The sequence below is a fragment of the Myotis yumanensis genome, unplaced genomic scaffold (assembly GCF_028538775.1).
Source record: "Myotis yumanensis isolate MYYU_CA2020_CCGP unplaced genomic scaffold, mMyoYum1.0.hap1 SCAF_18, whole genome shotgun sequence".
Taxonomy (NCBI): Eukaryota; Metazoa; Chordata; class Mammalia; order Chiroptera; family Vespertilionidae; genus Myotis; species Myotis yumanensis.
This window is the reverse complement of record NW_027223769.1, coordinates 2,538,830-2,566,614: the sequence shown is the minus strand read 5'-3', so window position 1 is coordinate 2,566,614 and position 27,785 is coordinate 2,538,830. Positions and strand designations below refer to the sequence as shown.

The window sequence follows — 27,785 nt, the reverse complement described above, 5'->3', positions numbered from 1 at the left end:
GCTTCGAGTAGGTACTTTTGTCACCTGCGTGCGAATTGCGGATGCGACTAGCACTAACCACTGCACATGAGACTGCTGACTGACTGGCTCACTCAACTTGTGCATGAATCGCGTGCGCGCACCTCCCCTGCGCCTGTCTCCTGTCGCCCGACCGACCGACCGACCGACTGACACCCCCCACTTCTTCTAAAGCCATTTCTTCAAAATAGACTCGCCCAGGCCGAAAATCGACTTCTGCGCATGGGCCACAAGTTTCAATTGCACTGTATGTGCGCACCCACACGTGGTATTTTGTAGAAAAGCCACACTCAAGGGGCCAAAGAGCCGCATGTGGCCCACGAGCCGTGGTTTGCCGACCACTGAGCTAAATGAAATAAGCCAGTCAGAGAAAGACAAGTATCACATGATCTCACTCATATGTGGAATCTAATGAACAAAATAAACTGATGAACAAAATAGATCCAGAGACATAGAAGCATGGAACAACTGTTGAATCACAGAGGGAAGGTGAGAGAGGCTAGTTGGGTGGGAAGAGATCAACCAAAGAACTTGTATGCATATATGCATAACCCATGGACACAAACAACAGGGTAGTGAAGGCCTGGGGTAGGGCCTAGAAGAGGTCAATGGGGAAAAAAGGGGGACATATGTAATACTTTTAACAATAAAGAATTTTTTATTTTATTTTTTTTAAATATATTTTATTGATTTTTTTACAGAGAGGAAGGGAAAGGGATAGAGAGTTAGAAACATTGATCAGCTGCCTCCTGCACACCCCCCACTAGGGATGTGCCCGTAACCAAGGTACATGCCCTTGACCAGAATCGAACCTGGGACCCTTCAGTCCGCAGGCTGACGCTCTATCCACTGAGCCAAACCAGTTAGGGCAAGAATTTTTTAAAATGATAAAATAAAATGCAAATTTTTGGAAAGGCATTCTTATCAAAAGAAAAAAAGATAGCCATCTAAGGAAATAATTTTAACTTATTTCAGCTATTCCTTTCTAAATTAGTAACTTTAATCATTATTAAATATCTAGATATTTTGAAATAACATGGAATACTAAGACACTGATTGCTAAACAAGTCTTGAGTTCACCTGCCTTTGGCTTTTGCAGAGGCTATGGACTAATTTTGGAGCTGTTAGAAAATGTCTAGTGCTTTGTCATAGATGTGTATCTTGAAAGTGTGTTTGCCAATAGAGAAACCTATGTTTATAAAGGTTATAAAATCTGTTCATAAAAGTCCATCTAGGGAATACTGGTTTCTTACTTTTTGGTTATCATTGGAAATTGAGGTTTCTAAAAATTAGAAATTCTAATTAAGTTGGAAAGAAATTATTTGGTTTGGGTAATAGAAGGCCTCATGAGGTATGGAGATTCATTTTTTAAAGAAAAGGAAGAAAGTGAGTTGTTCTAAGGATAGTTATTTCAGAATGGATAAGGTTTGTGAAAATTGTAGAAAAGTTTGTAAAAGGTTGTGAAGGTTATACAAGTTTGTGACAGTTTTAAGTTTATACAGAAAAAAAAAAAAGAAAACCCAGCCTGGTTCTCTCCTGTTGCTTAATTCCTCAAGGGTAGGCAGTTAGACAGACATGAGAAGAGCAAGGACCAGGTCAGACGGTCACCTGGGCAGAAAGCCCTGGGTGCCTAGCAAAGGACAATTGTAGGGTGGGACCTCCTCCCCAGGGTGACCTTTCTTCCCCCAGCATGTTGCTGGTCATGTGGTTTGCATCTCCTGATCTCTCTTCCCTAGAGGCCTCAGTTGTATTTCAGCCCCAGGCCCAGAGAAGTAGCAAAACCAGACATGCAAAGCTGCGGCTGCCCTCAGGACCAGCTGCATTGAATAATGACCCCCTGCCCTGGCGCAAGGCCAATCAATCAGTGGAGACTTAGACCCTGAAAGGGTCTGGAAAACTGCTGAATATTCTGGAAAGCTGCTGAATATTCTAGAAAACTGCTGAATATTCTGAAAAGCTGCTGAGTATTCTATTGAGACCTTCCCCTGGGACCTCCCTTAAAATCACCCTTAAAACCCTTAGGATGGAGAACCCAGCAGGCTCTCCCTCCTGAGAGCAGGCCCAAGCCTCTGCCTTCCTCATTCCTCTCCCACCCCCCGCAGGCACATCACCTTTACCTTCCTCACTGCTAAATTCCAAGGGCCCTTCCTTTGCCACTGTAACTTGTTTCCTGAGCCTGTTTCTTCTACGAATTCCTTTTTCGACCTCTGTGATTTTATAAATGAATGTTCTCTTATACTTTGAGTCTTGACTCTGAATTCTTTCTTAGCTAAATTCAAGTACTGAGGTTGCTGAACCCAGGTCTGGTCGGACCCCACTGGACTAACACCTGGTGCCTCTCCAGCCACACCCAGACTTTCCTTGTTTCCACCACGCCCTTGCATTCACAGCCCTTGAGGCTTTTATTGAGAGTCTCAACAGATCTTCATGCTTGGTAATTAGGACCTTCCCACCCCTTTTCCAGTCTTGTTAAGAATTATCAAGGGCAAATGAAAAAAAAAATCTTGCGTTTACTCTGCAAAAATTAGTAATTTGAATTATGTGTATAGTCTTTATGTGATATGGTCTATATTATATGTGGTATGTTTTCTGCCTCAATGGCATTATTCTAGGGCAGGGGTGGGCAAACTTTTTGACTCGAGGGCCACAATGGGTTCTTAAACTGGACCGGAGGGCCGGAACAAAAGCATGGATGGAGTGTTTGTGTGAACTAATATAAATTCAAAGTAAACATCATTACATAAAAGGGTACGGTCTTTTTTTTTTTTTTAGTTTTATTCATTTCAAAAGGGCCGGATACGGCCCGCGGGCCATAGTTTGCCCACGGCTGTAGGGTATGATATTTTATTGGCCTAAAGAGATTAAATATATGGGTCAAGCAGGATTCTGTGGTCTGAACAAAATATTTAATAGTAAAACTGGTTTAAATTTGATTATTGTCTTTTGGAGTTATTACCATAAAATATGTTTGTTTTACCTAAATTTACAAAGAGTTTATGATATAACCTTTTGGTTAAGTATATTTGACAACCTTCCCAAAGTTTAAACTTTAAGACCTTTTTATTTTTTTTATATATTTTATTGATTTTTTACAGAGAGGAAGGGAGAGGGATAGAGAGTTAGAAATATCGATGAGAGAGAAACATCGATCAGTTGCCTCCTGCACACCCCCTACTGGGGATATGCCTGCAACCAAGGTACATGCCCTTGACTGGAATCGAACCTGGGACCCTTCAATCCACTGAGCCAAACCAGTTAGGCCCTAACCGACTTCTGCGCATGGGCCACGAAGTTTCAATCGCACTGTATGTGTGTACCCACACGTGGTATTTTGTGGAAGAGCCACACTCAAGGGGACAAAGAGCCGCATGTGGCTCACCAGCTGCAGTTTGCCGACCACTGGGTTAGGGCAAGACCTTTTTAAATGAGAGTTTGATGGGGCTCGAAATAGAATATTGGGGATCAGCTATAATTGTAAGAAATGTTAATCATGCTCTGTTAACCGTGATTGCTTTGTTCTGATTAAAGAAGGCACATTCTAATCTGGCTAGGAGTTGCACGTGGGACCTGGGAGCTCACCTGGGAATGTAATCCATTGTCCTCCTTGGAGAGCTGCCCATTGTCATGGAAAGATTAACAATTTTGTTGCAGAAATAAGAGCCCTCAGCCCTTTGCCTATTGCCATCCCTTTGAAGACCCCCAGCCCTTTGCATACCCATAGGCCTTTGCAAATCTCCAGCCTTTATTACCTGTAAACTGCCATTTGACATATCCTTTTGCCTACTTCCCCATGTAATCTTTGTCCTTCTACCCAATAGAAGCATCTGGCTTATGGTGGGGGGCAGAGCAGATTTTTGTGGATGACCTTCCATACTGTCAGCATTATTAAAATAAATGCTCGTATATGATTTAACCTGTCTCTGCTGAATTGGGTCAAGTAGTGACAGGCAGCCTGGGCCCATTGATTGTCCAGTTTACATATACTGGCAACCAGGAAGGGATGTAAGTGAGGTACTCCTCTGGGTTGAGTACCGGGGATCCCACTTTCGGGTCCTGTTTTGAGTCCCAGCCGCAGCCTCAGCAATCCCCTTCATCTCACTTAAGACCTAAGTCGAATCAAGCATTTTTGTATGACAGGAGGAGGAATCGAGTGTGTTTGTATGGCATGGGAAGCAGTTGCTGCCTCTCCTCTGGGCTTACAGCATGCACTTACTGGGTGAGCCTGATCAGGTCCAGGTGGCAAGAGACCTCCAGCGCTCCTGAGCCCTTAGTCAGACCCACTCTGGGACCAGAGACATTGCTCTGCTTCAGTGGCTTTTACATAAACGCAGGGCATTCTGAGGTTGCCGAGTTTGCAAGGCTGCCACACAGGCCTTCCGTGAGCTAATCACATTAGCATGTAGCCCCTTTTTGTGCACACATCCCCCTTTTGGTGATTTTTCATCCACATATCCCCCTTTTGGTCATAAATCAATCTAAAGGATGTATTGATGACCAACCTTTTGTTTGGATAACGGGGTCCCTTGGTGCTAGGATGGCTCATTCCTAGGACGTTTCAGTGTCACTGTTTGTCTTGCTGAACAGGATGGACTACTGGGGATGGTACAAGACCATAACCTTAGATGGCATTGAAGATCAAATTATTATTGTTATTCAAAATAAAAAAGCAGGTGAATGGGAGGCAGTCATATCCTACATGTCCTTGTTAAAAAAATATTCTGGATCATTTCTAATTTTTGAACCACCATGATCTGAGTCTTTTTGCTGCTTGTCTTACATTTTGTTTTTCTGCATCTAGTATAACATTTACATACCAGGAGCAAAAGCAACAATATTAAACCAGTTAAAATAATTTGGAAAATGTCTAATACTAGATAGGAAAGTTCTTAGGGAAACAAGCATCCCAGCCAACTGAAACCCCTTTACATGTATTATCATAATTCTGCATTAATTTAATTATATGTTTTCCTTTTTATCCACTGTCACTTGTACCTTATGATATGTTTGGCCAGATGAATTAAGATTCTCTACTGTTTCATTATCATAACTGATAATCAGAATATCATTGTCTAGTACCGTGGTCAGCACACTGCAGCTCGCGAGCCACATGCGGCTCTTTGGCCCCTTGAGTGTGGCTCTTCCTAAGCCTTAGGAGTACCCTAATTAAGTTAATAACAATGTACCTACCTATGTAGTTTAAGTTTAAAAAATTTGGCTCTCAAAAGAAATTTCAATCATTGTACTGTTGATATTTGGCTCTGTTGACTAATGAGTTTGCTGACTACTGGCTAGTAGATGGGAAAGATTAGCAGGTACCCAAGTTAAATTTTTCATATTTAATGAGAGGGGGGTTCTGAGGAGACAGTTATTATTTCCACTAGGAAACCATAAGTAGGATAATAACAATATAAAAATAATTTTATATACATTCAATCAATAACAATGAGGTGGCCGAACCGGTTTGTCTCAATGGATAGAGCATCGGCCTGCTGACTCAGGGGTCCCAGGTTCGATTCTGGTCAAGGGCATGTACCTTGGTTGCGGGCACATCCCCACTGGGGGGTGTGCAGGAGGCAGCTGATTGATCTCTCTCATCGATGTTTCTGGCTCTCTATCCCTCTCCCTTCTTCTCTGTAAAAAATCAATAAAACATATTTTTTTTAAAAAATAAATAATAATGAGGTGATATAAGAATAGGTTTGAGCAGCATCAATCCGTGAGCATACAGGCCTTGTTGACATCTTAGGATGGCTGTCTGCCTCCACGGTCGGCAGCTTCTCATCCTTGAGATGAAGGCAAGTGTCAGAGACGGGGCAGATGTCCATTTGTGATTAGGTTCCTGGTAAGGTAAGGTCCATTTTAATGCTGTTGAGAGAGTCTTGAATTGATGTCTTTTCCAATGGACAAAAATCTCCTGGTTGTAAGTTGTGGTCTTTGAAGTCTTTATCTCCTGGGAGGACTATCAGTTCCTATAATAATGCAAAATGTCTGCTTTTTAGTTTTCCTTCTATTTGGAAAACAAGCAGATTTAAAAATCAGCAATATATTAAGCAGAGTAATAAGAACAATCATCATCCTCAGTTCATTTAGTCCCATAACCAGTTTTGTTTATCCTGATTATTTGCCTGTATTTTCATGAATTCAGTTATTCCTTGGAGTTCTATAAATCTTCTTCAGATCAAAGATATGACCTGCTTAGAAGCCTGCAATTTAGAGTAAGTCAGAGTCCTTTACATGGATTTTCCTAAAGATGTACATACCTGCAACTGCACCAGAGTAAAACAATGATTGCCTATAGATGACAAAAGTTAAAGTGGCATGGTGATGAGAGTGGGGAAGGACATGTAATAAGAGTAGAGCCACAGTTGTCTAATAATCATTCACCTCACTACCTATAGATAAGAAGTTTTCTTACAGACCCTGGAAAACTGGAGGGTGAAACAGGCCTGTAAAAGATGAGACATCTCAGAGTCCAGATGGGTTCATTACTCAGAAAAGAAATACATTTTGTGAACAGACCAAGGACAGGACACGCTTTGATTTGGTTGCTGCACCTGGACCCTGACCCCCTCCGGGGTTTTTTCTCAGGATTGCTGACCATTCTCCGGTCCCAGAACAGGCTGAGCTGTTTGTAACATCATAGAAGATTAGCCACCTTGTTATCAGACTTTGAGCTCCTGGAGGCTGGACTGCAGACTCTACCCTCCCCTTTCCCTGTTACACTTGCAGTTCGCAGCTGCATGTAGCTATCTTCTCCCTCTTGTGTATTATATAACCAGCCAAATGGCAAGGGGGGTCAGAGCAGACTTTTGTGGGTGACCTGCTGCTCTCCCTTACTGCTGGCAGTATTGGAATAAACACTCATATACGATTCAACCCTGTCTCCGCTTAATTGGCTCAAGTGGTGACAGGCAGCCTGGACCCCTTGGTTGTCCAGTTACAGTTATAGATTTGATCATAAAGCAATTGATTTTTTTTAAAACACTTTGCTTTTCTATAAGATATAACATTATAAGACAACAATTTCTTGGTAAATAATAATTACTGTAAAAAAGGCATAGAGAATAATATAAAGTCTATATGTATTTAGATATAATACACAATTTCAACATACAAAGAACAAATAATATGTAAGATTTTAAAACATTGTACATGGTTTATTGGAAGTGTGCATTGAGCATTGGAAATAATTCATAAACTCCCAATGTGTGGACCACAAATATCTGAATATCCCTCCCCCACGCCCCCGCATGGAATCATCATTCTTGGCTTGTCTGATGTCACTGACTGGACACCTACTACCCCTGAGAGTTTCCTGTTTGAACTTGCTCTGAATCTTTGCAAGTTTCTTTCTAGAGCAGACTGAAATTTCTAGAATATACATTTCAATAAAATATATGTATACAAATAGAACACACTTATTGTTAGAAGACTCCCAGAAGTTAGACTTCCCAGAGCAAGGACAATGGGTCAGGTACAGAAACTCACCAGGGCAGAAAGCTCCAGATGCCCAGAAAGGGGCAAAACTGGAAAAACAAGAACCTCACTCCCAGGGTAACCTTTCCTCCCCTAGCGTATCAATGGTCAGGCAGTTTAGAACCTCTGACCTTTTCCTCCCTAAAGATAACATCTAGGCTTCAGTTGTATTTCAGCTCCAGGCCCAGAAACCAGACAAGTGGCGCTATGGCTGCCTCAGGACCAGCTTTTACCTCCCAAGTCACTCAATGGGGTTCGTCAGCCTTGGGTACCACAAACAAACTCCACTCAGTATCTTAATCAAACACTGATTGTAATTAACAATTTGGCATGTGCTAGGGATATTTTCCCTACATTCCTTCTTAGCAGGAGACAGTTCTACACAAACCATGGATGATCAACATGGATGGGGACCCTGGGACCTGCTTCTCATCACTCCAACTGCTCTGAAGCTGGCAGGGGTAAAGCCCTAGATCTGTATCACACCAGAGTAGGATGGGCACCAGAGGGGAAGAAGGGGTGATTAAACCCAAGAATAACTCAAGGAGGAACCTAGGTAGAGCAGACCTTTACATCTTGCCTAGTAGGAGTCGGAACACCTATTGCTAATATACAACTCATTCTATTCATTTTGGGAAGAAAGTTACATGTGGGGAGCTTTACGCGTTGGGACCCACTGCCCGGGAAAAGGATGCAAGAATGTTTTCTCCAAAGATTGTTGCAGTAGCTCCCTACGGCGAATGTCTGACTTTTACTGGGTGTTCTAGTTATTGTCTTTCAGTATCTAATAACTACAAGATGAATTGTTCTGATAATTTCACCCTCTCTTATACTAAACTGCAGGCTGATAGGTTTCTGATTTGTGGGGTAACTGTTTATTCATATATCCTTGCCAACAGCACCAGGGTGCCTTGTTCCTTAGGATGACTGGCAGAAGATAGAAACTCAATTAAGAATAATTATTAAGAATAGGAAGAGGAGGAAAATGTTAGAACTGTAGGGCAATATAATCCTTCATGGCCATTTGTAAGCTTCCCTCCCCAGGAGAACAAAAAAGACCAGAAAAAAGACTTGCTGGACACCAGGAGTCAGACCATGTAAGGAACTGAAACTGTCCTAAAAATACACCTGGTTGCACATCCACATTCCATCCGCCTTCCAAACCCCTCGGTTTCTCTCCAGGCTGTTCAAAACAACCGGAAGGGCTCTGGGCGCTGGCTGAGCAAGCCTTATGGGTGCTCCACCGGAAGAGCCTGTTAGTTTAATTACAGTTGAGTTGGGATTTGCCTATGGGGCTCCTGCAGGTCAGAAGGAGTGACTTCTGACACTTTCACAAAGATTCTTAGTGAAATCTCACCTAAGAACACTCGAGATTCAAGATTCAGGCCGGAGGGAGGGTGTTCCTCTTTGTCTTAGGAGCTAAAAGAGTTCAGCTCTCATTTATACAGCAAAGGATTTTGCTCGGACTCTCAGCATTTCCAATTGAAAAGCCAGAGTTCAAAACCAGCCACCCGTTTTTCCTCCTGTCTAGCCTTAACCTGGGTTCTGTCAACCCTTAAACTTAGTTCCACCTCAAGGATTTAAAAATACAGCTCAAATAAAGTCAGACCCTCTACCACAAGCAAGGGAAGGTCCTTGATCCAAAAGACGACTCACCCAAGTTTACCCAATGGACAGGAGTCAGAGGGCTCAGCAGGCCCTTTGCTGGATCCTGGCACCAGGTCCGGTCTGCGGGGTGAGCTTCTTTGGAATCCTGCTGCACTATGCCAAGTCATGTTAACGTAAGAATCATTCAAACTTGTGAAGAATGTTTGTGAGTTTATTTGAGCCAAACTGTCAACAAATGCCTAGAAGCAGATTCTCAATGAATTAAGATAATGCTCCAGAGAATGGCAGTTTCACACCTAGTTTTATACATTACAATCAAAAAAGGATATATAAGTGGGTTACATGAAATCCATTGGTGATAGATTAAGGAGGTGGGAGAAAGCAAAGCGGGGAAACCTCTAGGATTGGATAAAAAGTAAAATTATAGACACATACATCTTTTACTTAGGTGGGTGCAGGATAGTTATTAACTCACTAACAATTAGGGGATTTATTGTCTCCATAGAGTGGTCCCGGTGCTTTGAGGGGTCTGGAAAAGGAAATTTGCTTTTACATTACAATGATATGTTATCATAGATGGAAAAAGACAATAGACAGGTTCAGTTAAGGTAAAGATTGACCTTTGTTAGGAAAGATACTGACCTAGGACATGACTACCCACCATAAACTGCTTTTTAGTTTAAAAAGTTTTTATTTCAGACCACCCTTTGTGGTTAGTTTAGGCCTCTGAGTTTGTGACGCCACCACACAGGCCTTCCCTGAGCTAGTCAGGTTAACATGTGGCCCCTTTGTGTCCACAATTAGAAGACTCTACAATGAAAATCTCCATTCTCCCCAAATTATCTATAGAATTATGAGCTTCCAGATGGAATCCTAGTCATTTTCTTGAATTTGACAAGCCATTTCCAAAATTAAACAGTTTAGCAAAGGACCCTGAAGAAGAGTCTCAAAGTAGCAACTGTCATACTAGCTGTCAAGATATATCCTAACTGTCCCAGCCGGCGGCTCAGTTGGTTGGAGTGTCACCCAGTACCCAAAAGGTTGCGGATTCAGTTTACAGCCAGGGCACACACCTCAGTTGCAGGTTCCATTTCTGGTCACCACACATAGAGGAGGCAACCCATTGATGTTGCTCACATTTATGCTTCTCTCTCTTTCTCTCTCTCTCTCTCTCTCTCTCAAATCAATAAGTGTATCCTTGAGTGAGCATTTTTTTTAAAAGATGGTTCTGCCTCGGCTGGTATGGCTCGCTGGTTAGTGTCGGCCCAAGCACCAAAGGTCATGGGTTTGATTCCTACTCAAGGGCACGGACCTGGGTTGCGGGTTTGTTCCCAGGCCCTGGTCAGGGCATGTGCAGGAGGCAACCAGTCGATGTGTTGCTCTCACATCTATCTCTCTCTCTCTCTCTCTTTCCCATCTCTCCCTCCCTTCCACTCTCTCTCTAAAAAGCAATGGAAAAAATATCCTCGGGTGAGGATTAAACAAAAAAAAGAGAGAGAAGTTGGGTTGTCACTGCACTATTTAAGACAGAGCGCAAAGGGAACACTGGGGGACTGTAGAACATCGAGAGCTACCCCCTTCCCCACACACAGAAACTTTATAACAGAGATGGAATTACAGATAAATTGAGAAAGGGAAATACTTCATAAATGATTTTGGAAAAACTGGTCACACACACAAGTGCATACAGGAAATTAGATAGAAAAAGCACTAATTTAAGGCTAAAGAGATAAATTCTACTAAATTAAAATTAACATCTATTTGGGAAAGGACAATGTGAAAAAGTAAAAACTACAAGCCACAAATGGGGAAAAGAGATCTGCAGCAGGTATGGTGACAAAGAATTGTATCCAGAATATGTGAAGGAGTCCTACAAAGCAACAAGATAAAGACCACACGGTAGAAAGCTGAAGATGTCACAGCCCCCCAAAAAATGTGTGTGTGCCACAACAGACACGTACAGAGAGGTGTTCGTAGTGGCAGTGTTTGGGCAACACAAAAACAGACAACCTAAGTGCACACCAATGACTAATTATAGAGAAATAAAATGTGGTCAGTTAATACAATGGGAGACTACGTAGCGATGAAAATGCAAAAGCCACAGCAGCTACGAAAGTCTACGTGATTTTCGTACATAACTTTGATTGAACAGAGCAAGTAGCAGAAAATTCAGTGTAATTTCATTTTTATGAAGTTTCAAAAGACTCTAAATGAATTATATGGCTTTTCAGGAAACAGCATGTGGTTGAAAATGATAAAGGAAGGAAACTATTTGAGTACTGCTGCTGGGGGTGGGTTGGGTTAGAGCACACAGGACCCATGGGAATCTGGTTCTCTTTATCCTCACACTGGGTGAAGACACATAGTGGGGTTTTTAAAAACTGTTGTTCTCCATGCCCTGTGCAGATGTTATAAATGATTCTTTTGAATATATTCAATATGAAATACAAAAACAAAAAAAGTTTTGAGTTTTTGATCAGCTCTTTTTTTCTTAATCCTCACCTGAGAAAATGTTAATTGATTTGAGAGAGACACAGAGAGAGAGAGAAACATTGATGTGATAGAGAAACATCGATAGCTTGCCTCCTGCAGGACCAGGTATTGAACCCGCATTCTAAGTGTGTTCCCTGTCCAAGAATGCAACCTGCAACCTTTTGATGTTCGTCACTCTAACCAACTGAGCCACCCAGCCAAGCATCACTCCTCCTTTTTAAGAAGAAAAAAATAGTTCACCAAGTAGATGTGGCTTAGTGGTTGAGTGTCTACCTATGAACCAAGAGGTCACGGTTTGATTCCAGGTCAGGGCACATGCCAGGTTACGGGCTTGATCCCCCCTGTGGGATGGGCAGGAGACGGCTGATCAATGATTTTCTCTCATCATTGATGTTTCTATCTCTCTCTGAAATCAATAAAAACATATTTTTAAAAAGCTCCAGTATAGACTACAAGTACAGAACAGATCTTTACCATATGCCCTCGATAATCAACTGAGTACTTAATAAGTATAGACTTTACAACCAAGAAGCATAACACATTTGAGAATAATCCATAATAAAACAAAAAAGGGGGCAATAAAGAAGAAAACCAAGACACACACATAAGGATGTCGAGTATGGCAGGATGTAGAACAAATGGATGATAACCAAGTGGACCCATGACTGGGGGAAACCTCATTTTAAAGTACAGAAGAAAACATTTAAACATCCTTATGCAGGGGTTCTCAACCTGTGGGTCGCGACCCCTTTGAGGGTCAAATGACCCTTTCACAGGGTGGCCTAAGACCATCGGAAAACACATATATAATTACATTATGATTCATAACAGTAGCAAAATTACAGTTATGAAGTAGCAACGAAAATAATTTTATGATTGGGGGTCACCACAACATGAGGAACTGTATTAAAGGGTCGCAGCATTAGGAAGGTTGAGAACCACTGCTTTAGGGATTCAGGAAGATTCCTTGATGAACTCCCATGAAAAGGCACAGTCAGAAAGAGTTTCCAGAAATTAAAAATGTACACAGAAAAATTCAGCGTAATTGCTGAATAACCAGAAAGTAATTGCTCAAAGACCAAACTGAGGAAACCAGCCACAACATGAGGGAGAAGACAGAGATGGGATGTGAGACCGAAGTGGTGTCAGGATAGGTGCACCAGCTCTGCTCTGATGTGTTACTTCTATGAACTCATTTGGTCTCAGCTCTATGAGGAGTGTATGTTTTCCCTAACAGTTACTAGGAGAGTGAGAGGATTTTTGTTCATGAATTACATTGAATATGATAAAATAATTTTTAAAAATCTATTGAGACCAAAATGTTATACTTTAGTCTGTTGACATGAAGAATTACATTCTGATATTAAAACACACTTGCATTTCTCATATAAACCCTACTTGGTCGTGGTAACATTTTTTATCAAAAATTTTTAATGTCAACATTATTACAGACTTCCCCCAGGTCATAACTTTTTGTTTGTTATTAATTCTGAATTTGATTCACTAATATTTAATTTGATTTTGTAAGTATTGGTCCATAATTTTGTATCTGCTTTGGTATCAGCTATATTAGCCTCATAAAATGAGTATGGAAATGTTCTTTTTGAATTCTCTAAGAGAGTTTGTTGAGGATGATCTTTAAGTTTAGAACTCACCCTTGAAGACTCCTGGGCCTGGCAGTGTTGTGCTGGCAGAGAGATAATACTGTTAATTTCTTTAATGGTTAATGGTCTATTCATATTATCCATTTTTTCTTAACTCAGTTTTAGTGATTGACATTTCTCTAGATAACAGTCAATCTAATCTAAGTTTTAAAGAATATTGGCATAGCCCAGTCAATGTGGCTCAGTGGTCGAGCATTGATCTATGAACCAAGAGGTCACAGTTCAATTCCCAGTCAGGGCACATGCCTGGGTTAAAGGTTCGATCCCCTGTAGGGGGGTGTGCAGGAGGCGGCCGATCAATGATTCTCTCTCATCAATATAAATATATATATTTAGCTGTTGTTGTTAACCCTCACCTGGGGATATTTTTCCATTGATTTTTAGAGAGAATGGAAGGGACGGGGAGAGAGAGAAAAACATCAATGTGGGGAGCCTCCACATGCGCTCCCCAACCAGGGCCAGGGATGGGGCCTGCAACTGAGGTACATGCCCTTGTTGGGAATTGAACCCAGAACCCTTCAGTCCATGGGCCGACACTCTATCCACTGAGCCAAAACAGCCAGAGCAATAAAAAATATTTTTAAAAATATTGACATAGTTTTCATGGTTGTCTCTGATAAATTATAAAATTTCTCCTGTATTCCCCTGATATGTGCTCTTTAAATGTATATCAATATATCTATTCATCCCTTTCTCTCTCTCTCTCAACACCATGGTTTGGAAGTGAATGGTGGAGGATGGAGGGAAACACGTAACAAAGATCCTTTACTTGGCTAGACTTTAGCCAGGCTCCTCTGAGCCCTCTGCTCAACTAAAACTGACCTTGGGTATGTCTCCATCCTTGTGGAGTCCAAATTTAGCAGGAATCCTGCTAAGGCAGTTTAGCCAGAATACCCCACCCTTGATATCTGATCAGCCTCCATATCTGACCAAATTCCTCATCCCTCAGCATTCCAGGTAATACCTGGTTACACTGGCCTGCCTCTGGTAAGAATCCTGTTAGGTCCATTTAGCAAGAATTACTCCACCCTCCTGGCAATTTTCCATCCACTGATGGCCCATCCTGCTCCTTGGCTGTAAATCCCCGCTTTTCTTTGTTGATTTGGTATTGAGCCCAATCTCGCTTCCTTGTTGCAAACCCCAGTGCAGTAGTCACTCTGAATAGAGTGTGCCTTATGGTCTTTCACAAGTGAGAGAATAATTTTTTCTTTAACACATGTAAACAAATAAGTACAATATGGTCAAGGAGTGCTATAGGAAATTCCATAGAAGGGGGTCTGGGGTTACACAGAAATCAATTAAATGCATGGTAGGGTTTGTGGAGGTCCAAGAATTTGGAAAATATTGAGAAAGATGGTAGTACCCAGGCTGGGTGGGGAGTTGGGCTCAGGCAGTGCTAAGCACTGTTAAGGCCAAACTAATGGAAGGTATTTGGGGCAGTTCAATAGCGCTCAGTTACACATGTGCATATCCTAAGAGGGAGCAAGTACACTTCTAGACACTCCCTCCCAGACATGCACAAGCACACCGCGTCAAATGTCCATGGAGTTGACTGCAGCTGCATCTGAATGTTCATTGAATCAGTGACACTTGAGTCCCAGATACAGCAAACAGCAACTGAGCATTTGCTGCTGCACAGCAAGGTGTCCTGCTCTCCAGCCTGTGGTGGAGGTGTGGCTGCTAACCCCAAACTCAAGCCTTTGCACATTTTAGGGTTCTGTCCTGAGGATGAATTTCTGGGTCAGTTAGCACCTACATTTGTTTAAAATAGCACAAGTTGCCCTAGCAGTGGTCGGCAAACCACGGCTCGTGAGCCACATGCGGCTCTTTGGCCCCTTGAGTGTGGCTCTTCCACAAAATTCCACATGTGGGCGTGCACATACAGTGGGATTGAAAACTTCGTGGCCCATGCACAGAAGTCGGTTTTCGCTGTGGAGTGAAAGAAAATGTAGTGTCGAGGATTGAGAAAGGTATGTTGAGATGGTTTGGACACATAGAGAGGATGAACGAAAGGAGATAGACGAAACAAGTATAAAAGACAAGTGTGGATGGGAGAGTTGGAAGGGGTCAACCTCAGCGAACGTACCTCAATCAGATTGAGGACGTTTTTAGCAAAGGCCAGCTTAGGAGTATCCTAACTAAGTTAATAACAATGTACCTACCTATATAGTTTAAGTTTAAAAAATTCGGCTCTCAAAGAAATTTCAATCATTGTACTGTTGATATTTGGCTCTGTTGACTAATGAGTTTGCCGACCACTGGCCTAGCCAATTTGGCTCAGTGGACAGAATGTTAGCCTGTGGACTAAAGGGTCCCGGTTTCAATTCCGTCAAGGGCACATGCCTGAGTTTCAGGCTCGGTCCCCAGTCGGGTCCGGCAGGAAGCAGCCAATCAATGATTCTCTGTCATCATTGATGTTTCTATCTCTCTCTCCCTCTCCCTTCCTCTCTGAAATCAATAAAAAATATATTTAAAAAAATAAAATAGCACAAGTTGAGTTTAGCTGCAAAGGGGACTGTGTCAGCTCATGGAATTGGCAGTCTGGCTACCAAATGGGCTTGGGCATGATGTGGTCCAAGCAAGTCTCCAACAATCTCACTGCCTCTCCTCACAGTAGGGGAGGTGTAGTTTAAAAAACAAATCAGTAGTGGGAATGGGCAGTGTGGAGCGAAGGAAAGGAGGATGCTGTAGGTTTTGACCTTGGACTCTCCAAATTTTACATCACTTTGTTTCTGGCCCGTCCTCTATTCCCAGTGCTGTGTGCACTGCATCCTGTGGACATGGTGTTGATGATGGATGAGTGAGGCATGTGACTGAAATTTTAGGGACCAGTGGTCTTCAAGGACATGGCCCTGGGTGTGGCTCCTCGACCCTCTCCGAGAGGCCTATACAGAGACATGAGGCTGGAGAACTGCAGGCACCTGCTCTGAGCAGCTGAGAACAGATTCCACATCCTCACACAGCCCCTTGTGGTGGGGTCTCTATCTCCTCAGTTGTCAGGGCTGTGGGAGGCTTGAAGGGCCCATAAAGGTCACAAAGTACCAAGTTCATAATTTTGGGTCTAAAATTCAGGAACCAGGGTGTATGAACCCCTAATAAATAGAGAAATAGATGTTCTTTTTCCCACCTGGGTAAAGATTTTTCTTTTTAGAGTTGTAAATGGGTAGTTTCAGTGGGTTGCTTCTGAAGCCTTGTCTTACCTGTCTTTGAGAAACTTCAAAGATCATGCGTGGCTAATACTAAATTTGGGGTAATTTATCTCCTGCATTTTTACAGGCCCTTATGGCTTCCCTCATTCTCTGGATCAACTCTTCAAAGTAGACTTTATATCCCAACTGGGCCCAGAAGAACACCTCTGTATGATGGAGAGAAAACCCTCCCTAGAAGTCTGACTACATGGGAAACTTCAGCTCTGTAACACTCAGGTCAGCACTGCCCGGGGTAGGAGTCACTCCCCACATGTAGTTACTGAGCCATTGAAACAGGACTAGTGCAAATGGACATTTGCTGTGAGTGTAAAACACCTGCTGGATCTCAAAGACTTAGAATGAAAAAAGTGTAAAATATCTCATTAATAATTTTATATTGATTACATGTTGAATTATAATATTCGGAATGAAATAAAATACCATGAAATTAACCTGCTTACTTTTACTTTTATTTATTTATTCATCTTAAATATATTTTTATTGATTTCAAAGAAAAAGGGAAAGGGAGAGATAGAAACATCATTGATTGGCTGCCCCTACATGCCCCCTACTGGGGATCGATCCCGCAACCTGGGCATGTGCCCTTGACTGGAATCGAACCTGGGACCCTTCAGTCTGCAGGCCAGATGGTCTATCCACTGAGCCAAACCGGCTAGGGCTAGTTTTACTTTTAAATGTAATGTATTAGTTTGCTAGGTTTCTTTTCCATTACAAAGTTTCACAAACTGGATGGCTTAGAACAACAGAAATTAATTATCTTACAGTCTTGAAGGCCAGAAGTTCAAGATCAAGATGTTGTCAGGATTGGTTCCATCTGAGGCCTGTGAGGAAACATCTGTTCAAGTTTTTCTCCAAGCTTCTATGGTGTTCCTTGGCTTGTGGCAGCATAATTCCAACCTTCACATGGCCTTCTCCTTGGGTCTCTGCCTCTGGGTCCAAATTTCCTCTTTAACAAAAAAAAACAAAACAAACCAAAAAAAAAAAAACCATTTTAATTTATTTCAGAGAGAAAGGGAGAGGGAGAAGGAGATAGAAACATCAATGATAAGAGAGAATCATTGATCAGCTGCCTCCTGCATGCCACCCACTGGGGATCAAGCCCACACCTGTGGCATTTGCAGTGACCTGAAATCGAACTGGGACCTCCTGGTTTATAAGTTGGCGCTCAACCACTGAGCCTCACTGGCCAGGCTAAATTTCCTTGTTTTATAAGGATACCAGTCATATTGGGTTAGAGCCCATCCTAGTGATGTCATCTTAACTAATTACATCTGCAATGACTCTATTTCCAAATAAGATCACATTCTAAGGTACTGGGGTTAGGACTTTAATACAGGGATTTGGAGAGGGAGGGACACATTTCAACTGATAATACAGCTACTAGAAAACTTAAAATTGAATATGTGGCTTGCATTATGTTTTGATTAGACAGAGCTGGCCTAGGTAGTCAGTAAAACAGTGATGCCTCTTGACCTGGATCATGATGAGGCATGTTCAGGCATTCCATTAACAACTCAATGACGGTTTATTACATGGGTCAGCTCTAGAGATCCAGCACAGGATAGTCAGCCAAAGCATATTCCCTCCTACCCGCCTGCTCAAGGCACTTGCAGTTTAGTGAGGGAGGCAGAAAACAGTCAATAACCACACAAATATTTCATTTCAGGGTGGGCTAAGTGCTATGAGAGACAAGTGTAGGTTCAGTGGTGTTGAACTTCACCCAGGTCCAGGGGTTCCCAAAGGTGTGGACGGAGTCAGCGAAGAATGAAGGACACGGAGGCAGCGTTCAGTTGGTCAGCATGGTCAGGTTCTTTTTTTATTGTCCTGTTACATCTATATTTATACTATTTGATCCCATAAGTATGCCTCTATAATTACATCATGGTATGTTTCGGGAAACCTACAGTTCCTAGTTTCATTTCCATAATCCTGTCTCTATCTAGTTCTGTTGATTTCAATCTTGTCTAGGTTAATCTCTGTGTTCCATTATAAGGGCTATTCCAAGGTCACTATTCTATTGCTGTACTGATAAACTACAAGGAAGTGACTGAAGGAGATTATCCTACCCAGTAAAGGTTATGTCCTCCCAGCCTCGCTGCTTGCCTTCCCTGGGACTGCCCTGTGTTGGTGGGTCTCCAGGGGTATAGGCTTTGGTGCTTTCCCTGGTGGGCAAACCCCTGGAGATGTGGGCCCAACAAGTCCCAAATTTATTGCCAACAGTCTTAGTCCAAGCTCTTCATAAGTCCTTTCTCCGGGAGGTGGCCCTGGCTAGAACACATAGCGCTAAGAGGGGGAGCAAACATATTAAGAACAGTATGCCAGGTCCCTTGAAACATAAGCTGTGCAGATGTTTCTTTCCTGCAGCAACTGTGTCAAGCAGCAAGGGTGGACCGGCTTCCGGCAAATTCCCCCATTTTTATTTTTTAAATGACAGCGCGAGTAAATCAGCGGCCACCTCTCGGATTGGGTTGTTTAAGACTCGGAAGAAGACTTGTTTGTGATTTTGCTAACAGATCAGCCCGAGGCTTAACCCTACATCGGCTCCCCACAATGTTCATTGATATGAAGCCCTGCACATCCAGGCCAGGCTTCTTGGTCTCCCAACAAATTGTTCTAGACACTCATTCAGTTCCCGAATGGCCTCCACACTTGCCCCTGGGCTTTTAGAGTGGCAATCTTACGTTTTCCAGGTGCAGTGTTAGTTGGACCTTCATGTAAGATTCGATCATTCAGCTGTACAGCATCATCGTATCTTTCCATGGCTGCAAATCTCATGTCAGTTAGTGCTTGACTCTGTGGCTGCCAGAGAACTGTCTTCCCAGCTCCTTAGCCAAGCCAAGCTGAGTCTTCCTGCCCATAGTCTAGGCAGCACTCATTGCCTGCTCATATAGATCCAAATATCAGCTCCAAGCTTAGTAGCATCTCCATGAATTAGTTCCTGTCCAACTTTCACAATTTCTATTTCATGAGTTTTCGTTTTTCCATTTTCTCATTTCCTCTTGCATTTCTTCCTAGGCAACATCATAAAGCTTTGATATCTTCACCATCTTCCCAGAAAATTAATTTCTTTTTAAAATGAAAAGATCAGGTTGCTAGTTGTGCTTGTCTGTATGTCTGCCTCTGCAGGAACTATTTAGAATTGTTTTATTTTTAAAAACCTTCAGTTTAATAGACTGACAGAAATTAAGAAATATTAACAAAACCTAACCCAGTTTCCAGTGCATAACCTGGCAACATTTCTCATGGATAAGATGATGCTAATTTTTGACAGAGGAATTGAAAACATATCTAAAGGAGTCAATGACATACATAAAACAGATGAGTATTTATATGATTGAAGATATTCTTATGTTTCTAATGAAAATGATTGCAACTGCTAAGAAAAAAACACTTTATTGTTAACACTGTAAAAAATGACATATTTATTTTAGATGAAGGAGCTTCATGAACCAACATGTAGAAGAATGGTTTAAGGAAATCAAATATGTATAATCAATTACTCATACTTGCCTTCCTCCATACCACTTAACTGAAATATCAGTAATTCAAAAATTACTCCCACAACAATCTGATTACATACCATCCAAGAGGGCAGATGGAAGAAGATATAAGAGCATAAAAACTAAATAAATTTCTTTAAACCCAATACAGTCTATGGCCTGTTTCTGTGGTTAGGTCTGTGCCCCGGGCCCTGGAGGACAGCTGGGCTGGATGGAGAAAACACACTGGATGCAGAGGGGGTGGGGCGGGCATCTCTTTGGGAGAGAACAGCTGTCAGCCCAGGCACTGGCTCCAGGATTAGAGAAGTGGTAAGGGTGGGGGAGGGCAGGGCCAGGCAGTGGTGGACTTAAGAGTGGCCTTGCTGACCACCTGCCTCAGGAAAACCTCCAGGGAGGCTGAGTCCACATTGTGGGTGAGTTGAGGAGACAATCCCTGACCTGAGGGAGGGACATGGAAAGGGACCAGAGTAGAAATCAGAGCCTAGAGCAGTGGTTCTCAACCTTCCTAATGCCGCGACCCTTTAATACAGTTCCTCATGTTGTGGTGACCCCTAACAATAAAATTATTTTTGTTGCTACTTCATAAATGTAATTTTGCTACTGTTATGAATTGTAATGTAAATATCTCATATGCAGGATGTATTTAGGCGACCCCTGTGAAAGGGTCATTCGACCCCCAAAGGGGTCGCGACCCACAGGTTGAGAACCGCTGGCCTAGAGGGTACCGTGAAGGAATGCACAGGGTGCAGAGAAACCTTCTAAAGGCTTCCAGATGGCATCTTTTTGGTCACTGGCGCCAGCAAGCCTGGATCCTCCCCTTCTTAAAGTATTGTCAGCACCTCCTCAGGAGGCTGGAGGAGCCGTGAGCTACATGCTCTGGGTGGGGAAAAGTCTTGAAAAGTGGACTGATCTGTGCATGTTCCTTTGAATACACAACTGTTCAATCCTAGTTGGTTCAGCATCTGACCAGCCCTTTTGGGAAAACAAGGCAGTAACAGGCATGCTCAGAGGACAAGGGAAGAGCACATTACACTGTGGAGGTCCTTTATGTAAGATGAACTGTATGTGAGCAAGTAGCTCTGACCCCAGAAGAGGACCCTGACTCAAGTCTACCGCAGCCATCTAAGGTCCTGGTCCCCAACCTGAGTCACTCCCATGGGCTCTGCAAGCTCCAAGGACACCCTGCCTATCTATCCCCTTCTATCAAGCACCCCAACACCCGCTGCCAGGCTGTTCCTCAGCCTTCAATCAGTGCCTCCTTCCTGTGCATTTACTCCCAATTGCAGCCTGGGGATCAGAAGCCTTGGGGTCCTGGGGAGGCGACATTTTGTATTTCTATGGCACTTCCTGGTGAATTGGAAATTGGGGGACCCAGACCGGCCTTGGGGAAGGAGCAGCACCAATCTCACACCAGTCAGAGCCCTGAAAACCTTGGCCCTCAATCTGGAAACTGAGATGGATCCCTGGACTCTAACCTCTGTGCTACCCCCAACACCCACCTGCCCACCTTTCCCACCCTCCCCCCAGGCTGGAGTTTCTGGAATTTTGTAACCCTCCTCAGATCTGACACAGGGCTCCCCAACTTCCTTCCCCTTAGAATCTCCTCCCTCCTTTTCTCCAGCCTTCAGCCTGCCTGAACATCCTTCAAACCTTCCCACACCCCCTTGCTCTTTGGACTCCCAGTCTCCAGTGGCTGCTAGTCTCCCTCTCACACCTCTCCCAGGGTCCCATCCATCCTTCCCCTGAGGCCACCAAGTCCTAAACCCCAGGCTCTTGAGCCTCTAGTCCAGCGGTTCTCAACCTGTGGATCACGACCCCTTTGGGGGTCGAACAACCCTTTCACAGGGGTCGCATAAGACCATTAGAAAACACATATGTAATTACATATTGTTTTTGTGATTAATCACTATGCTTTAATTATGTTCAATTTGTAACAATGAAATTGGGGGTCACTACAACATGAGGAACTGTATTAAGGGGTCACGGCATTAGGAAGGTTGAGAATCACTGCACAAGTGTCCCTGCATTTCTGGCTACCTCTATTAGGGTTCCATTCTCCCCCCACACCACGGCTGCCACTCCCACCCCACAACCCATGTTCTGTTTTCTTACTTTTTTCTTTAAGTGCTTTGCTATCTTTTCCCCCCATTTAAGCAAGTGCACACCCCACTATGGACTCCCCAAATCAATGATCCCAGGATCAAGGGCACTCATCTGAGTCTTCAAGAATCTTATTCTTTCTTCCCCAAAGCCATCCTGCCTCTCAAGACCACACGCAGGTCTGAAAAAATGGCTTCCTCTCCCTCCCCAACCCTGTCCTCCAGCTCCAGTGACTCTGACCTCCTAGGGTGGGCCTGCACCCCCCACTCCCCACCCCATCCCCATGTTGTAGTCCTCAGTCTCTCCTGAACACTTGTCCCCTCCCTGGGACTCCAATGCTCTGCAGGACTAACTCCTCAGCCTTTGTTCTGCAGACACCCATGGCCTGAAGAGGCAAGTCTCAGGGAAGAGTAAGTCAGCAAAGATTTTACATGCAGAGCCTCCATGTTAGGTGGCTGTGGGAAGAGTAGGGCTTTGTTAACTCAACATGCCATATTGCTCCCAAGGTGAGAGGAGAGAAGCTTTATCAAATACCTACACTAGTCCCAGCTGGTTTGGCTGAGTGGATAGAGCAGAAGTCCTCAAACTTTTTAAATAAGGGGCCAGTTCACTGTCCCTCAGACCATTGGAGGGCCGGACTATAGTTTAAAAAAAAAAACTATGAACAAATTCCTATGCACACTGCACATATCTTATTTTGAAGTAAAAAAACAAAACGAGAACAAATACAATATTTGTATTTGCATGTGGCCCGCGGGGCCGTAGTTTGAGGACCCCTGGGATAGAGCATTGGCCCGAGGACTGAAGGGTCCAGGGTTTGATTCCGGGCTAGGTGCATACCTGGGTTGCAGGCTCCCCAGCCCTGGTCCGGGAGGCAACCAATCGATGTGTCTCTCTCACATGGATGTTCCTCTCTCCTCCCTTCCACTGATCTAAAAATCAATGGAAAAATATCCTCGGCTGAGGATTAACAACAACAACAAAATGCCTACCCTATGCCAGATGCTATATGGCACCTTCCCATCTGAGAGAGACTGGTGGGATCTGGAGAGGGGGGTTGGGGTTACAGGCACCAGGCACATGAATTTGAGGTGTCCTGGTTTGTGAGGGGTGTCTGGAAGGAGGGGCAGGGCACCTGAGTCTTGAAAGTGTCCCTGACTCCTCCCTCTCTTCCTTGCAGGTGCAATACCACCTTCCTCCTCATGGGCTGTGCTCGTGAGTATCGCAAACTTTTAGCAGATTTTCGCTATATTGGGACCATCAGAGTGACGGAGGCCCTCAATGTCTTACAGAAGGCCCAGGTTGCTGGTGCAGAGCCCTCCAGTCGGGGTCCTGCTTGGGGCATCCTCTCAGGCCTCCTGCTCGCCTTTAGGGACTGACTATTTACTGGACCAGACAAACACCCAGACCCTTTCACAAACCAAATAAAGTCACAGAGTTGCCTTTTTGCTTTGTCCTGTGGTCCATGAGGATTATGGACGTGTGGAAGGTGTGAGGAGGGTCAAACATGTCCAGGGAGGTGGGGGGGGGGGGGGAGGCAGTGGGCAGTGCTCATGGTGAAGTGAGCAGGAGCAGGGGGTGAGGGAGGAGGATCACTGGCAAAGTGACAGTGTCATGCTCAGCAACCAGAAGGAACAAACTCTTTTTCTCCTGCCACTTCCTGTGGGGACTTCAGTACTAGGCAGGGTTCAGGATTTAAATCCTCACAAGGTCTCAGTGAGATCTTTCTTCTTAATGGTAGACATGATTGCGTTTATTGCTAAGATGCTTGAGATGGTAAGAACATCAGAGTAGACTATCAAATGGCATGGCATATGGATTTGTTGTCATGTATTTTCCCTTCCCATTGTCTACAGAATTTTCCTCACCCGACTCTGCAGTACAACCCAGTGGTGTCAGTCTAATGTGTGGTTACACCCTTTGAATAGTCCCAAGCCTCCAGCTGGTGAGCTGTAATCACCTCTAAATATGCCTCCAAATAATAAATCTACTTTTGGTTGATTACAGTTAACTTTTCTTAGATAGTAAAGATGTTTGTTTCTTCTCTTTTTCATGCACCAAGAGGCACGGGGTACCATTTGCTTACTTTGATATTAGAGATCAGTGTAGGTCAGTGGTTATTCAACCAGGGGAGATTGTACCACCTCCTCTCCCGTCTCACCAGGACATAGGGCGATGTCAGAGGAAATGCTCTTCACACTGGGGCGTGGAGGGTTCTACTGGAATCTAATGGGTAGAGGTCTTGGGGTGGTGCTAATCACCCTACAGTTCCCAGGACAGCCCCAACAAGAACTACTGGCCCCAAATATCACTGTTTTTTTTTGTTGGTTTTTTTTTCTTTAATATCTTTTTTTTTTTAATCTTTATTGTTCAGATTATTACATTTGTTCCTCTTTTTCCCCCCCATAACTCCCCTCCTTCCAGCTCCCACCCCACCCTCCACCCTCACTCCCCACCCACTGTGTTCATCCATAGGTGCATGATTTTTGTCCAGTCACTTCCCGCATCTCCCACACCCTTTTTCCCCCCAAGAATAGTTAGTCCATTCCCTTTCTATGTCCCTGATTCTATTATAATCACCAGTTCATTCTGTACATCAGGTTATTTATTCACTTGATTCTTAGATTCATTTGTTGATAGATGCATGTTTGTTGTTCATAATTTGTATCTTTACCTTTTTCTTCTTCTTCCTCTTCTTAAAGGATACCTTTCAGCATTTCATATAATACTGGTTTGGCGGTGATGAACTCCTTTAGCTTTTCCTTATCTGTGAAGCTCTTTATCTGACCTTCAATTCTGAATGATAGCTTTGCTGGATAAAGTAATCTTGGTTGTAGGTTCTTGGTATTCAGCACTTTGAATATTTCTTGCCATTCCCTTCTGGCCTGCAAAGTTTCTGTTGAGAAATCAGCTGACAGTCGTATGGGTATTCCCTTGTAGGTAATTGACTTTCTTTCTCTTGCTGCTTTTAAGATTCTCTCTTTGTCTTTTGCTCTTGGCATTTTAATGATGATGTGTCTTGGTGTGGTCCTCTTTGGATTCCTTTTGTTTGGGGTTCTCTGCGCTTCTTGAACCTGTAAGTCCATTTCTTTCTCCAGGTGGGGGAAGTTTTCTGCCATTATTTCTTGAAATAGGTTTTCAATATCTTGCTGTCTCTCATCTTCTGGCACTCCAATAATTCTGATATTAGACCGCTTAAAGCTGTCCCAGAGGCTCCTTACACTATCTTCACACTTTCGGATTCTTTTTTCATTTTGCTTTTCCAATTGGGTGTTTTTTGTCGAATCTTTGGTTTGATTCTTGAGCTCCTCTGGTCTGCTATTGGGTATAATATTCTTTATTTCAGTCCGTGTATGCTTACTTTCTAATTTCTTTATCGTAGCATCGAGGGTCTCATTAGTTTTCGTGAGGCTCTGCACAAATTTATGGCAAGCCCTCAAAATTGCGATTCTTAGCTCCATATCCTCCATTTCTGTCATGTTTTTTTGTCTCCGCATCTTTTATGCCTTCTTGGTGCACCCCCTTGTGGTCTCTGTGCGCAGTCTTGTTCTAGCCAAGACTTAATTGTTGTAGTTAACACTAGAGGGATTTGACCACCAGGCCGACTGGCTGTAGGAATCAGCTGTGCGGAAAACGTCTGTCTTCTGGGGAGGCGCTAATCCAGCCTTTGCCTGAGGCGATCGGCAAATGGCTGTGCGCATGGCTTGGGCGGGCGGGATCAACAGGGTGGGGGGAGGGAGCCGCTATGGCCGCTCTCAGTCCGTCCCCAGGGGTTCTGCCTCTCTGTCCCAGCAACCGCTGCAAACCTCGGAGGGGCCGTAGCCAGATAGTCCCGCTTCTCCCGTTTGAGTCTGGGTCCCTAGAGACTCGCCCGGATCTGTAGCCCAGAGTCTGAGACTCACTCCTGATTGAAAACGACAACCGCGCCCTCAGCTGCCAGCCCGCTTTGCGCGCGCACCACCTCACCACCGCACCACCATACCTTTAAATTTTCCACACTACGCCTCCTCTGAGCGTCGGAATGCTGTTGTTTTTGCTTCTAGTTGAAGAGTCTCTCCTCAGCCAGCCTTCCTGTGGTTCTGGTTGATGTCCGTTCCGACTTTTAGTTGTATTTTTGAAGTGGTTGTTTACGGCGGCAATCTCCGGTGTTTACCTATGCCACCATCTTCGATTCTCCTTTTTTCCCCAAATATCACTGTTGGGGAGATGGAGAGCTCTGCTCCTGCCCTGCCCCCAGCGGTCCCAGCGGGCGTCCCCTCTCCCTGCTGTTCTCATCTCTCCTGACCTTGTCCACTTCCAGTCTCCTCCTCTTGCATCTTCAGTGCCAGTGCTTCTGAACCTACATGTGCTTTTTCTCCAAGGTCAGCCCTAACCTCTCTACAATCCTGCCCCTTTCTCTCCTCTTCTAGCAGAAACACTCCACCAGAGGGCGCTCGCGCTCCGGCTTCAGCTTCTGTGGACCTCTCCATCACCTAAGACAAATGAATGCAAGTGTTTTATGGCCACAAACCCAGCCCTCAAATACTCTTCAGATTCGCTCAGGGTGAAGCTCCTGCATCAGACACCAGGTTCCGCAGGGGAGAACCTGACACAGGAACCAAACCGGGACTCAAGTCATTAGGGAGAGGGATGAACCGTGTAAGCTGGGCACTGAGGCCCTGGTGTCCTCTCCCCGTCAGTGGTGAATATACCACTGCTTTTTATCACTCATCTACTGATGGGCACTTGGGTTGCTTCCATATCTTGGCTATTGAAAATAATGTTGCAGTGAACATAGAGGTGCATATGTTCTTTCTTATTAGTGTTTTGGATTTCTGCGAATATATACCCAAAAGTGGAATTGCTGTCATAGGTGGTTTCATTTTTAATATTTTTTGTGAACATTTTTTAAAATTGTATTGCTTTTTAAAGAGAGAGAGAGAAAAACATCAATGTGAGAGAGAAACATCTATCGGTTCCCTCCTATATGCACCCAAACCGGGTATTGAGCTGCAACCTCGGTATGCGTCCTAACCTGGAATCTAACACAACACATTTGGGTGTACAGGACGATGCTCCCACCAACCATATCACACAGGCCAAGGCTCATTTTTAAGTTTTTGAAGGTTCTCCATAATGTTTTTGATGGTAGCTACGCCAATCTGCATTCCCACTAACAGTGTACCAGGGTTCCCTTTTCTCCACAGCCTCTCCAACACTTGTTTGGTATTTATTGATGATAGCCTTTCTGACAGGTGTGAAGTGATATCTCATTGTGGTTTTAATTTGCATTTGTCCAATGGACATCCTTTCACATGTCCATTGGCCACCTGTGTCTTCTCTTTGGAAAAGCATCTATTCATGTCCTTTGTCCATGTCTTGATTGGATTGTTTGGGGTTTTTTTGGTGTTGAGTTTTATAAGTTCCTTATAAATTTTGAATATTAAGCCCTTTTCAGATTTATCAGCAAACATGTCCTCATATTCAGTAGGTTGTCTTTTTTTGTTGTTGATGGTTTCCTTTGCTGTGCAAATACATTTTAGTTTGATGTAATCCCATTTCTTTATTTTTTTCTTTTGTTTCCCTTGCCCGAGGCAATGCATCAGAAAAAAAAAATATGTCCAAGATTTTACTGTCTATGTTTTCTTCTAGGATTTTTATGTTTTTGAGTCTAACATTTAAGTACTTAATCCATTTTGAGTTTAGTCTTGTGTATGGTGTAAGAAGATGGTCTAGTT

General features: G+C 43.6%; 2 pseudogenes; one reads left to right on the top strand and one right to left on the bottom strand.

The window, feature by feature from the left end:
• Positions 1-27,785, top strand: part of LOC138996714 (cell adhesion molecule CEACAM1-like) — a 113,935-nt pseudogene that overhangs the window by 38,266 nt on the left and 47,884 nt on the right.
• LOC138997098 (ER membrane protein complex subunit 2 pseudogene) lies at positions 19,001-19,515 on the bottom strand (annotated as a pseudogene).